Genomic DNA, 15,019 nt, shown 5'->3' with positions numbered 1-15,019 from the left:
ATGGAAACAAAATTTATACTGGAGATCATTAAGCCCTAGTTTGTTTAAATGGGCTAACCTAAACCAGAGTTATCCTTTAATAAAATCAAGTTTAACCTTCCCCACCACTTTATTTTATGAGATAGAGCAAAATCCTCTGTATCAAAAAAAAATACAAATTTCTCGACGATTACAACAGTAACATTTAAAATACCTGTTCACCTGTATATTTTTGAGAAAAACTCTGTTTTCTAATTGGCTATCAGAGAAACGCCCCCTAGCAGACATTTTTAAACTTGAAAATAATTTCCAGCGATTTCTCTTGGTCGATTTACTTATTAGAATATTTTTTCCAAAGTTATACGATAAGTAGTTTCTGATATACAGCCGGCGTCCATTCTTACTTGGCCACCTGGTACATGAAATTTTTTTTCGCGAAAAAAAAATATGAAAATTTGGAATTCTCTGAAACATTTTTTGGATTTTATTAGTTAAAAAACTAAATTTCGTGATAATATGGCAACATAGACAGTAGATCAAATTGACAAGAAATAAACCCAGAAAAAATCGAGTGGTTCTCAAAAATTGAGCAAAAAATCATTTTTAAAAAAAATGTCTAAATATGACACCTTGTATATTATTGCATTTTAAGTTTGTATGATTAAAATAAAAGTACAAAATTTTGACTTGGGTGTACCTCAATGAAATCTTGTTGAAATGTTTTTTAAGTATTTTAAGTTTTCCTATTTAATGCCTAAGAAGACTATATTTGGTTTAAAAATATAAAATGAGCCCGAGGAATTAAACTAATATTTGTTGCCCCTAAAAAGTTAGACATAGTAAACCTCTAAAACTAAGTCTAAGAAAAAAAAAATTATCATTAACTATACCATCATTAATTTTTAGATTCAGTATAAGTTATAAGCTGAATCGGATCTATGCTGATATAAAATATGAACCTTATTTTTACTCGAGGAATCTCCCTACGAGAGATGGCACATTCATATATGTTTTTTGAAACACCATGTGAATATTGGAGTGACTTCCATCAGTAAATTTTACATCTATTACGAGATACGGCTAAAAATGACGAAAATAATTTTTACTTAGCTTAAAATTGGCATGCTTGTAAAATTATAAAATAAAAAAAATTGAAATGAAATTCGGCCATTTTAGTCATTTATTTCGTTAAATGTCAAATTTTACAAATACCCGAGAGCAACAGGTCAATTTTTCTGCCTTTATAGTTAAACCAAAACTATCGAAGTCAGATTTCACCTCAGCAATATATAAAAAAATACCCCATTAAACTTGTTTCATATAGACGCGAATCGCGAATTGAGAAAAGCGATCCGCCAAAAAATATTCGCAAAATTTGGACCTATTTCATACAGTCGCGAATTTTTAGGGACATTTCATTTTTGCTCCACTGAAAGTTACCAAAAAAATCATAACCTGAGATAACTTAATTTGTTTTATACATATTTATTCGTGTTTACCATCTTTATTTTATATTTTATAGCATACAATATGAGTTTAAATTTGTTTATTGATTATGAATATCGATTACGATTGTGGGATTGGAACAGAAGGCGCAAAATTGCCATTTACTTATTGTTAAAACGTAGAAGAGAGACGGTTTATAGGTCATTTGGGGACAGGTGAAATATTTAAATTTCGTAAACAACAAGGGTGCTTATCGCAATTTAATTCAAGAAATGAGGACAAAAGATGAGAAAAAATTTAGGAATTTTCACAGATTGTCTGCACAGGAGTTTGATTTGGTAAAAAAATTGTCACCATATAATTTCAAAAACATATTATGCACGAGAACCCATTTCACCTGGAGAAATGCTTTCAGTTACTTTGCGGCAGCGTCGTCGTCGTCAAAATCATGTCAAAATAATCGATAACCGGATCACAACACCATTCAGCGCAAACGCGAACCTTAAAATCGCGCGAATATTCGCAAAAAGTTGAAAACACTTTAACTTTCCCGCCCCCCAAATTTTAAATCTTGCGAATCGCCTAAATCTTAAAATTTCTGACAGCGCCGCCATGATCAGTCAAATTGGACCAATGAGAGCAGTTTCGCAAAATCGCGTCTACGTGAACAAGGCTTTATGCGAACTTTATCTGTGACACTGTTTCACTAAAAAATGTGGCAACATCGTAGAACAAAGGATGTACTGGTACTCGTAGCGAAGAGTAGTTCTTGCTCAAGGGAGTGGTAACGCGACTGAAACAGAAATCATCCGAACAATTATTTTCTAACGACCTTATTCGTCTTTTTTGTTTCTTCCTCTTACTGTTCTTCTATCGTCGATTTTTTACCAATCCTATATACAATATGGACGTACAGATTATCGAAGCAATTTGCAATGCGCCAGTAGAAAGTCGAAGAGGATATTAAAAGAACGAATTTTAGTTAAGGAAAGGAAGTCTCGCTTACACAAAGAAGCATTGTTTGATGGTTTGGTTAAATAATATAAATAGTGGCGTAATGTATTCAGAGGAAATAGAATGTTGAAACTTGCAAGGCAGAGAATAAATAGATTTAAAAATATTAGTTATTTTTTATACAATTCAGCTATGAAATCGCGAATGAATTAATTTCGGGAGACGATAATGCAATTTTATCGTCGTGTTGTCGTGTATAAAACAATATTTTTTTCCATAGCGAGTTACGTTTTAAAAAATATTCAGAAATTATTATTTCAAGGAATTTATTACGAGTAGAAAACATATTGTGCTGGGTTGGCGCTGGTTTCTATGTAATTTGACAAATAAATAAAGTTGTCTTTAGTTGTCAGTTTTGAGTCAATATTTTTTAATTATCTTTCGTGTCGATTGCTGATTGAATTAGAACCAGAAATGGCTCAGAACGAAATAAGTAAATTACCAACAGATATTCAGGTTGAGGCAACAAACGCCATATCCAAACTACTTCCATTTAAATCCCGAATAACTAATGAAAAGGAATAGAAAAATTTTCAAAAATGGAAGCAATTAAAAAACATGCCAGAAGAAATAAAGTTACTACCTATCCTCGCTGTTAAAGAATCATTTAATCTACCCTTGCGGTTAAAGTACTATTTTATCTACTATTTTTGATAGATATAAGGCAATTTTAACAGTTGCTATGGAAAAAAGAAAAAAATGCAATCATTTCTAGCATTTTTTACTCTAGCATCACTCACTACTGGTACGAAAATCGGACACCTTAAAATTTTGATATATTTTAAAGTTTAATTTATTTTGTTCTAGTGGACCGATTTTGATGATTTTTCAAGCAATATGTAGCGAAGTTATTTGACTTTTAGTATTTCTTTCTAAATTAAAAATAAAAGTTCCAATCTGTCAATTATACGAGGGAAAACAAAATGCAGATATTTTGGTAAATGTTTAAAACACTCTGTGGAATATGTTAAGACAGTAAGAAATTTAAAAATAATTTTATCATCTAGGTACATTCTTCCTCGCTAGTGGATGTTTTGGTTCATTTCAATAGCTTTATTTTTGTTGGAAATATTCGCTTTTGAAGAAAACACTAACATGTTTTCGTATTTTTTTGGCCCTAATTAACAGATGTAGTAAGTTGTGGTCCCGAAGCAGGCCTTCTGGGCATAAAATTTGCTTCGTTTGATCTTCTTCTTGCAGACTTACATATGTACGTTCCTTAGGTGTAATTCATCATAAATTTGAAAAGCTTGCAAACGGCGCCGCGGTTTCTTAGCGATAAACTTACAATAAATTGATCGTCTGGATTCGAAGTTCTCATACAAAGGTTTCTGGACATCCAGCATACGAATTTGTCTCGAGGAAGTGACTGCACTGTACTTCGTGCACACCTAAATCTGTTAACGATATAATTTTGATCTCTACACCATAGAAACCAACATATTATGTATAGGTCCACCCATCAGTAAAAGCAAAAATATAAAAAATATGATTAAAATTTCAAAATTCAATTACCCATCGCAATTTAGTTTTTTAGCAGCGACTTCTATTAAAAACCTTTTACGTTCTCTGCCCACCGGTTTTCCTGAAACGTAAAGCATTTTTTTGTCAGTTAGCTAAATTTGTTTTACGAGTAAAAAAACACTGATAAGCTAGTTTACGTTTGAATTCTACGCAGTGATATTTAAAAAAAAAGAAGTTATTATTTTTTAGAAGTCTCTTTTAGTGGCCAGGCTTTTTTTCAAGAAATAAACCTGCCACATAGGTACAGTCTGTTCAAAGAAAGGATACATGCCAGTTTTGTCTGTTGTTGTAGTTTTATTTGCTTTCATTAGGGCGATATTCAACCCTGTCAATATATAATAAATTTTTGCCTTATCAACAAGTCCTGAAGCCAATATGGACTTATGGTATTCAACTTTGGTGATGTACCAAACCCTTGTTTATATATTCTTAAAGTTGGTCAACCGACTAGACAAAATGTGCTGCCAACTGGAGGACAAATCGTGAACCTTTCGGGGCGGAGTCAAAAATATCGATTATTTTCGTTATTTTCCTCAGAGTAATGTAATAATATAGCCCGCGTTTCTGCGAACTTTAATAGTGATCAGCTGATTAAGAAATTTAAAAGAAACTTTTATTTTATTGTAAATTGTGGATTATTTTTGCCTGTTATTTAATACGGTTTAGAATTCTAAACCGTATTAACAAAGAAATTATTATTTCGATATGTTGGTACATTATTTATATTAATTTATGATAATGCTAATTGCTGTTGATTAATATTTAAAAAAAAGTTGCATACCTATTTTAATTTGATTTAATGCAGGTTTATGAAAGAATCATTTCATTCTTAGATTATTTTATTCTAAATTGAGTGTTTTACGAATTTTACGATATTTTTTTTGAAAACATAAAACTTTTTACATTTTTGATGCCAACTAATTGGCATGGCATTATTGGTATGGAAATTAGCCAAGAAAGAAAAGAATTGGCTATAACTTGTAATTTTTCGAAAAAAACATATTATACCTATATCGCTGAAAAGCTTAAAAAAATGGCACTTTTTATGAAGTCATGGCCAACTATATATAATAAACAACCATTTAAAAAAAACATAATGTTTGTGTCATATGTCAAAAATGACAGGCTTTAGAAAAAAAAAACAGGAAACACAAACTCATTAGGTATGTGATTATCTACAACTTTTATCTGAAAACTTTTTGTCTAAAATACCGTATGATCGAATAAAAACGGCGTCAGCGATGGCTATGAAATGACGATCGATGATATTTCCCATATAATTTTACATATAAAATGACAGCGATCTTCATTTCATAGCCATCGTTGACGCCCTTTTTATTCGATCATACGGTAGATTATAATGGAATTAGAGACAAGTTTTAAAATACCCAAAATTTGTTTTTTTCGAAATATCTAGTAAGCCTTGAACTTCTCCGAAAAATCCGAAAGGCGCATATTTATGACTCCACAAAACTGCAATTCTTTACCCATTTAACCGACTCTCTATCTCCAGTAGTTTCCGAGATACCCACAGAGAACATCGTAGGAAACTCACACTGTATAGTATTTAGAAACTAACTATTATTATTTGACTAGATTAATTTGATTAATAAGACTTGATTATTTTAATTTAAAATAAATTTGATCAGATTTTTTTTTCGTATATTCTACTACCAGAAAACCAAAATTATATGCTAACGCACTTTTCAGCGAAGTTGAAGGAATATACACATCGGGACAGGTCAACTCTGTGTATAGGATTTTAACGTGTAAGACAGTGATGTAGGCAGCTTAATGGCAAATCAAATGTATTAAAAAGAGAAAAAAGTTGGGTGGGTATGGGTGGGAACATTTCTTCTGAGCGGTATTGCCAGATTTTGCATCAAAATTTCAAACCGCATAAGTAGACGTTTCAAAAAAATGTGGCATCTAGGGTTGGATCTGGATTTTCAACAATTAGTTACTCATTTTACTACAACTGTAATAGATTACATTTAGCTTAAATATATTATCTTCATTTCAGTAGTATACATTTTTAACATAGTTTATTTTATTCTAATTTCTTTAAGACTACGATAATATACTGGTCGGCAAGAGAAAATCTTGGGTCGTTTATTTTAGTCATCATTTACCTACATGTCTACAAGTGAATCGCTATGGCAATCTTGTAAGTCGGGGAGAGAAAATTATTACCTATCCACTTAATCCGGAGCTCAACTTCATACGCTTGGGAAAATTCTTGCTCTTTTCTCTTTGTTCATTTATACAATCACAGAGTCTATAGACTCTGTGCACGACAATCGGCACCCAAAGCCGTGTGTACATTATCGGTTATATCATTAAATAAACTAACCAAAAATATGCTGTATTACGTAGTAAATGGTGCAAATTCTATTGTCGACCATTCTAATCAGTATTAAATAATAATGGAGTGAGCCAGTGTGAAGTGAGACATTAAATGATTGATCTTTTTGTTAAATTACGTGGTATAACTTAACACAATGATGAATCGTTTAATGTTTCATATGCACCTCCATAATTATTTAATTTGTAATCATACTGATTACATTGTTCAACAACAGAATTTGCGCTTTTAGTACGTTTTGGAATTAATAGATTATCTGTCTTATTATGCAACTAAGGATGTACGTGTCTACGTAATAGTGCATCAGCATCTCTCTCAATATATCGTATTGTACTGAACACGTTGATACACGAGAATCAGCAACCAAAGCCGTGTGTACGCTTCATTAAATAAACTAACCAAAAAATATGCTCTATTACTTAGTTACGTACATCCTCAGTTACATAATAGGACCGATAATCAATTAATTACATAATGTTGTAAACATCACAAATTCTATTGTCGACCGATCCGGATTAAGTGGATAGGTAATAAACTTCTCATTTTTCTCCCGTATTTTATAGTCTTTTCTCTTTCAGTATATCGTATTGTACTGAACAAACGTTGACTTTATTCTTCATACACACAATCGGCATATAAAGCCGTACGTTGTACGTTTTATTAAATAAATTAACCTTTTTGTTTATTTATTGGTTCGTTTATGCTTTATTTAATGATTGATATTATTTTGTCAAGTTATACCACCAAGTGCTATAAACTAGTACAAAATTAAAAAACTTAATTTTAAGTAAAGTTCTTTGAAATATATCTGTATTACTATTATGAATGAAAACTCTTATCCATTTTTAATTTGGAATTATATTAATTGCCATGTGTCATGTTTTTATTATTATTGTCAATTTTCTGCGGATAGCTGATAAATTAATCTATTGATATAATACCATTTTGTTATTCATAAAAACGGCCTTTTTATTACTTCTCTGTCATACTGATCCATCAATAAATATTTCTTACGTGTTGCAGCAGACCAGCAAAATTTATTAATTTTATGGTCCTTTATATTTACTCATCCCTGATTCCATCCAATTATGGCCGCTGATGAAGCGGGAGGTAGACGTTCGCTTTCGGTCATAGGCGTACTGAAAACTAAAATTTCTTATCCTCGTATTCAGAATTATAAATAGCAATAAAAAGGATAAAGATAAGTAAAACTTTATACTGATAAGTTTGCTGTACCAATATTAAAAAAATTGGTAGTAGGAAATATTATTTCATAATATTATGACATGATAATGTTATAATGTAATACTATAAAGTAAAGTAAAAGATTTGAAGTTGACATCTCCTTTTTGCTGCCAGGGCTAATTTGGACGGGGCCTACTTTGTTTACGCGGAATCCGAACAGCGGTCCTCGGTCAATGACCGAGCAAGTGTCTAAATCGACTCTTATGCTGGATTCAGAGTTCCGTAGCCGTAAGACGTAAGCCGTATCGTTAGCCGTAAGACTTAAGACGCAAGGAAAGCCATTCATAGTTGCCGTAAGACGTAACGATAACTTCATCGTAAGCGTGCGCATTACCGTTTTTAATAGGTTATGTTGTTGTTTGGGTTGTGAATGTTGTGAATAAAACTATAATACTCCTTATTTATTTTGTTATTAATAATTTAATTGAACTAAAATGGACACGGACAATTATATTTTCGTTGCCGAAGTGAAATATCTGTGAAATATATTATAAAAGTTGTAGAAATGGCTACCGAGTACCACCGAACCTAGCCGACAACACCCGATTCGATAAGACGTAACGTAAGAATTAAAATTGGTTCATTTCTTACGTCTTACGGCATACGGCTTACGGCATACGGAGATCTATGAACGCAATCATATGATTGTGAAGGTCGATATCCCTTACGTCTTAACGATACGGCTTACGTCTTACGGCTACGGAACTCTGAATCCAGCATTACTCACGAGATATCCGATCTCATCCGGCCTTGAACCGGCGTGAATGAGCAGTGTTTGTCAAAATATTTTACACTTTTGCCTTTATTAGAGTTTCGAACTGGTCACCCGTCTATCCACTAGTATCGCCTTACGTCGCTTAACTTCGGTGTTCTAATGGGAACCGGTGTTTCGACGTAGCTGGACCGTTGGTTGCCCGTAATACTATAGCTACAACCGTTATAACACTAGTTATACCACCCCGCATAAATTCAGTATTATTATAAATAAGTAATTTATTTCACACCCCTTAAAGTGTAGCACAATTAGAATCATAAAACGATGCCACTTAACAGTTACATAATGTTTATAATGTTAATTTTAAAGGTCGTTTTACATAAAATTGTTTATCTGTTTTTATTTATGATACAAAACCCGCTTGATCATAAAACTTTTTGATCATGTCGATGATTTTTTTATATTGAGTATGTATGGGGCTTAAGAAGCAGCGTGGTGAAGGCGTTGTTCCACTGTTTGCATCTTAAACATTGTCAGCTGTCATAAAAGATTATTATTAAAATTCTAATAAATTAAATTTTACAGAATTCATAAGCAAAACTTTTAAACTAAAATTGGCTGTAATACTAAATCTAAATGAAAATAAAATATTAGTACGCCTATGACTCAAGAGTTTGGTTTGGTTTGGAGGCGACACGTGCGAAGAGATATGCATGGCTTCCACATTTCGAGAGGCGGGGTGAGACAAATCAAGTGGTGGGAGAGAATATGGCCATAGATGCCAGGTCTAGGAAATATTCCCTAACATTAAGGTTTCTATCCAGGAAATACCTTTTTAGAAAGCATATTTTTGGACACAATTTAGTGTGTGTATTTAATTTGTTTTCTCAAACTTGGCATTTCTAAAAGTATCATCAGATAAATATTTTAAAAGAATATTTTTGTTGGTTGATTGACCGTGCCAACCAGGCTTCAGGAAATTTTCAAAACTTCATCTGGCAACACTGACAGTATCGAAGTCCTAGAACGGTAGACAGAAATCAAATCAGTCGGATTTTGAAAGGGGTTGGGTGTACATCGTTCTACAATATATTTACGATTTTGAAGGTTATCCATACATCTCGAGACGTTTAATCTTTTAACAATAAAAATAATTAAACGTCGGGTGGTATCTATACTGCTCATGTTTTTGTTGCTGTTTCAGCATAAGTTAAAACAAGCATTAAAAAAATGACTAAAAATCAACTTTAAAAAAGGACAATTAGCAAAATAATTATAAAAAATTAAATCAAAGGTTCAAAAATACCTCCCTGTTGTGCTTCGCAATAGTCAAGACGGTTATAAAACTCTGACCTAACTTTAGCTAACATAACAGCGGGGATATTTTCTAACGACTGAACGATTTTTAATCGCAGCTCGTCAATATTCATGGGTCGTTCATGGTTATGGCCATAAATGGAGTTTTTTACATATCCCCACAGAAAGAAGTCATTGGGCGACAAATCAGGAGAACGTGGTGGCCAATTAATTGTGCCTTGTGTGCTACTAACAAAAAAGTGTGAACGAATGCTACTATCCAACGAGCGAACGTCCAGTCTTGTCCGCGCGGTTCTATAATTTTCATTCGTTTGCGAACGTCTCTGATATACCGACTGAAAACGGATGATGGAGCGAACCGAATGGCGAACGGCCGCATGCATTCGGTTTGCTGTCCAAATATACCGAATTTCATTCCTTTGTTCTTTCGGATAGTGAATACGAACCTTAACATAAAGCACCGCCCCTCTCAATGCGTTCTCCCACCATGCTTATGCTTTACCTTGCCCACACCCGTAAAAACCGGCAACACTGTATCGGTCGCACCGGCTTCTCGCCGGCCCCTTTTGATGCTGTCTCTCTGTCTGTCAACCGGTCATTTATATTATTCTCTGTCTTACACGTTAAAATCCTATACACAGTAATCAAATGACCAGGTCGGTATAGCGTATCTATCACAATACTTAGTAGAATTACTACAATTAGAAGAAAAACAAAAAGAAAAAATACCCAAATACCTTCACCTATTACTCATCTACAAAATAAACTAATATAATCTCTTATAAAAACACTACACAATTACTTCTTGTATTCTACACTGAAAAAATTATCAAACTTACTAATTAATCAAACAAAAAGAAAAAATAACCAAATTATCCCTTCACCTACTACTTATAACTACAAAATAAATAAACTATAAAAACACTACTAAACTATTTCTGGTATTCTACACTAAACATTATAATTATACTTAATAAAATTAATCTAATTTTACACTACAACCACTACAACTACAAAGAAATAAGAACATTTTTTAAAACTAGAAGAAACAGAACTTCGATACGTGTGACCAGTATAATAGATCAAGCGGACAAAGAATACTTTAAAAATGTGCATTCAGAAAGAAAAAATATCTCGAAAATTATCTAAACAAACATTTTTTTTTCTTATCAGTGAAAAGCATCGGCCTCGTCGGCCTTGCGGAATTTGTCGGGTATTTATAATGGTCGAATTGTATAATTACCAGGTTTTATAGCATATTTAATAGACAAAAAGTATCTGGGCGATTAGTAACCAATTGGCATAGTCCGAAAATTATCGATTTTTATTTTCTCTGTTTTTATTGGTCGCTTCAAAATTCAGAGTAACAAAAAATATTTTTCTGTAGTAAAAGACCGTGAAATACGCCCCGCCATCTGGTGCTTTACATCCATAAACGTCTTAGGTTGAGCTACTTTAAAAATTCATATACAAAGACCAAACAAAGTAACCGAAATATTTTCCAATGATTCCAAAACAAGGTACTAAGAAGTTTTGTTGACGCACCGTGGTATATCCGCAATGGCAATCTACATAAGGACTTAGAAATGGATGATGTTGATAACGTTATCAGGAAATATGCCTTAAGACATGAAGAGAGGCTCCATCAGCACATCAACATCGAGGCCTACAAGCTCCTGGATAGTGATCGCTTAATTAGAAGACTGAAAAGAACAAAACCATTTGAATTAGTGTAGTGAAAAGTGTTATACCAAGTTTCGGGACTGGAGATGAATATCACAAAAACTAAATATCTCTGGATTGGATCGGATCAAACAGCAATAAAACTGGTTAATAAATACATACAAACATGTAACGAATACAAATATCTAGGCGTTACTTTCGATAAATCCGGGAAAGACGACAACGAAATAAGCTCGAGAATAGTCAAGGCAATAAATGCAATAAAATATCTGAATAATATACTCTGGAGTAACGAAAGAGATAAAGACAGAAAACTTACAATCTATGATGCGATAATCAAGAGCAGTCTGTTATTTAAAATAACAAAAGAAAATTATTGGCGGTCGAAATAGACGCGATAAGGAGATCAGCACGAACATCAAAGCTGGATAGAGTACGAAACGAGACAATCAGGGACAAAATGGGTAGACAAAAAAATATAGCAGAGAAAATAGAGAGTGCCCAACTGAAGTGGTATGGACATGTGAGAAGGATGGACAACACTCGACTGCCTGAGAAGGTACTAAACTGGCTTCCACAAAAGAGAAGGAAACGGGGAAGACCAAGGACAAACTGGATGGAGGGTGTCAAGAAGGCGATGAGCTCAAGGGATCTGCGTGACGGAGCCTGGAATGAACGAAATCAAGGGCGACTAGGCATCGCACAACGTCGAAGGAGTACACTCAAGTCGCCCAGTACACTCTAACATAGTGCTCCAACAGAACTGACAGAACCAAAAGTACTATCATAGGATTAGTATTTTGTATTTACAAACCTAACCTACTACAACCTAACCTAAACTAACCGTAGCAAATTAAGTCAAAAACAAATAGTTTATTTGTGAAATCTTACTAGATTGCTATACTAAATCGCCCAAGGGCGATTTAAAAAAAATCTATCATTGTCGGGATGTCTTCTGCCGTAATTTCCCGTGAGTCTTTGAACAGACTCTAAAGACATTTTGTAATATATAATGACAATTTGTTATAATTCTTTTAACTGTGAAAATCAAAACTCACAGTATAATGAAACTTTTATAGTAGTGTATATAAAAATAAATGGACCAAAATTTTAACATCATATTATCAGACAATTGCAATAGATTCTAGCCAGTTAAATCAGCTATTCAAAGTCAATCACAAAGTTCTACCACAGAGAATTATATTTCCCTATAAAGTTCTACGTTCTACAATAAAGAATGAACCTCATATAGTAGCAAATCAAATTTCAATATTTTTTAAAGAATTATATTAAAAATGTACCCAATGTCCAATGTGTACATCAAGAGACAATGATATTTATGTTGATTTTAATTCATTTACATAGTATATCAACTAAAATAAATTGATCAGCTGCGATAACATTAAGAAAGGGATTGTGTATTCAGGATTATAAATTCAATTTTTTACCTGGTTCGAAGAATTTTCTTTAAAACGCTTTATATAGTAGGTAACGAGTTTGTGGAAATATGTTTAATCCTATTGATGCAGTATGTCCCTTGTAAATAACACCATTTAAATTAAAGTTATTGTGTCAAGACGGAATCCTCCATATCTATTCACAATAAAACTATAAACTTGGGATAAGTGATATTTTTATCGGCTTATAAGATGTCATCAACTGAGAAAATGTGGTAATAAAATCGGTTATAAAACATTTTATACCTACTTTTTGAACTAATATTTAGTTTGAAAGGACAAACTAAAAATAATTGTAAAGGTTTATGACACAAACAAAAATAATAATTGAATGTTCTAAGCTTTAAGTAACTTATTTTGGAATACTGGGAAAATTATGAATACCTGCCATCACTGACATAAATTAAACATATTGACTAAATAGTTCTTAGACTGAGATCATAAATCTGAAATGTTTTTGTACCAAAAGTTCAACAAAAACTATTTTATCATCATTTTTTTGCAGAAAAAATATGATTAATATAAAAAAATAAAAATTTCCCAAATTTTTATTATTTCAGTGAAATAACTATCTACTCAACGTGTTTATTTTTCGTTAATAATGGCAAGTATTGACTATTTCCATTCTAAATATCTTGAGAACGGTTGCTCGTAGCGATTTTTACAAAGAGATATTTTTTACGTAAAAAATCACAGATATGTATATTTTTTTCCTTGGTAGTTTTATACAGGTACGGACAAAAAGTTATTACGCTTCAAAACAGTTAAAACACACGTAGGTGGCGCCCTCTACCAGTAGGAGTCATATTGACATCAAAATCAAATTTCTCATGTCAAAAAACTCCCAGACATCAATTTTCATCTAAATATTGACGTTACTTCAGAAATTATTTGGAAAAAATCGAAATAAAAATGAAATTTCTACACCCTGTATCTCCGAAACTAAGCATTTTAGGACATACATTTATGCGAACTTTTTTACCTATTTTTATCTGCAGAATATGCTGCCGAAATTTCCGGAATACAATTCGGACCACCCTGTATATAAATGAATAGTCTTATTCAAAAGCGAATACATGTCTCCTCGCATATCTCCAATAAAAATAAAGCTATTGAGATGAACCAAAAAATCGAGAAGATGCACCTATTTTTAGGTGATAAAATAATTTTGAAATTCCTTGCTTTCTTAACATATTCCACAGGGTGTTCCAAACGTTCCCCAAAATATCAACATTTTGTGTTCCCTTGTATAATTGACAGATGAGTACTTTTATTTTTCATTTCAAACACGATACTAAAAAGTAAAATAATTTTGCTACAAATTGCTAAAAGATCATGAAAATCGGCCCCTAGAACACAATATATAAATCTTTAAAATACATTTAAATTATAAGGTAACCGTTTTTCGCGTCAATGAGTGTATCTGGCTTAATTAGTATAGTATGGCTTTTATGTAATTCACATAAGTTTCTAACCAACTTATTACTATTTTAATTTTGAATATAAACCAAACCAACTTATTACTATATTAATTTTTAATATAATTATTTTAGAAGATTATTTCCAGGAATCCGTAAACTATGACAATTTCTTAGAATCAGAAAATTCTGAGTCATAAGTCGGCACGTTTAGGCAATTTTTGCAAGTGTTCTTATTAAGTGTTGCCCCCTGTAGTTTCGGCCGAACAGAAGAGGCTTCGAGGTGGTCATCCCCTTTTTTCATCTTTTTAGGTCGAGTTGTTATAGTAGCGGCACAGCATTGAGTTGTTTGTAAAAATCAGATAGTTTATGGCCATTGTAAAGTTTATGATACTCTATCTATAATCCCTTATGTAAAGAGAGAATATCAAACACAATTTGAGATAATTGGAATTGGATAAGGAGAACTACAATGAAATAATAAATAAAAAATGTTTAGAAATCTCTCGGAGAAAATATTGCATTTTCTTACTCTTTTCTAAAGCATATCACACACCATGAAAATATCTAGGAAAATCTTCATTAAATATCGGAATAATATACTGGGTGTTCCATTTAAAATAAAAGAGTAACTTGTTTTAAAAGTAACCATTATTCATATATTATATCACGAGACCTATAAATTTAATCGATTAAACTATTCAAATATATTTTGCGCGTAATTTTGCTTGGAAAATAGTTGAATGCACAATAATTTAATAAAATTTTGTTTTTATTTTTATATAAAATTGGTTTTTATTCTAAAATTATTGTGCATGAAACTATTTTCTAAAAAGCAAAATCATGCAAAAAATTA

General features: G+C 32.2%; 1 protein-coding gene across 2 annotated transcripts in view; it reads right to left on the bottom strand.

Moving 5' to 3' along the window:
• LOC115884779 (TNF receptor-associated factor 4) overlaps positions 1-15,019 on the bottom strand; it is a 199,008-nt gene that overhangs the window by 53,775 nt on the left and 130,214 nt on the right. The window lies entirely within an intron of this gene.

The sequence above is a fragment of the Sitophilus oryzae genome, unplaced genomic scaffold, assembly GCF_002938485.1.
Source record: "Sitophilus oryzae breed Bouriz unplaced genomic scaffold, Soryzae_2.0 scaffold_111_pilon_pilon, whole genome shotgun sequence".
Taxonomy (NCBI): domain Eukaryota; kingdom Metazoa; phylum Arthropoda; class Insecta; order Coleoptera; family Curculionidae; genus Sitophilus; species Sitophilus oryzae.
The sequence above is the reverse complement of the archived record's forward strand: the minus strand, read 5'-3'. Positions and strand labels throughout refer to the sequence as shown.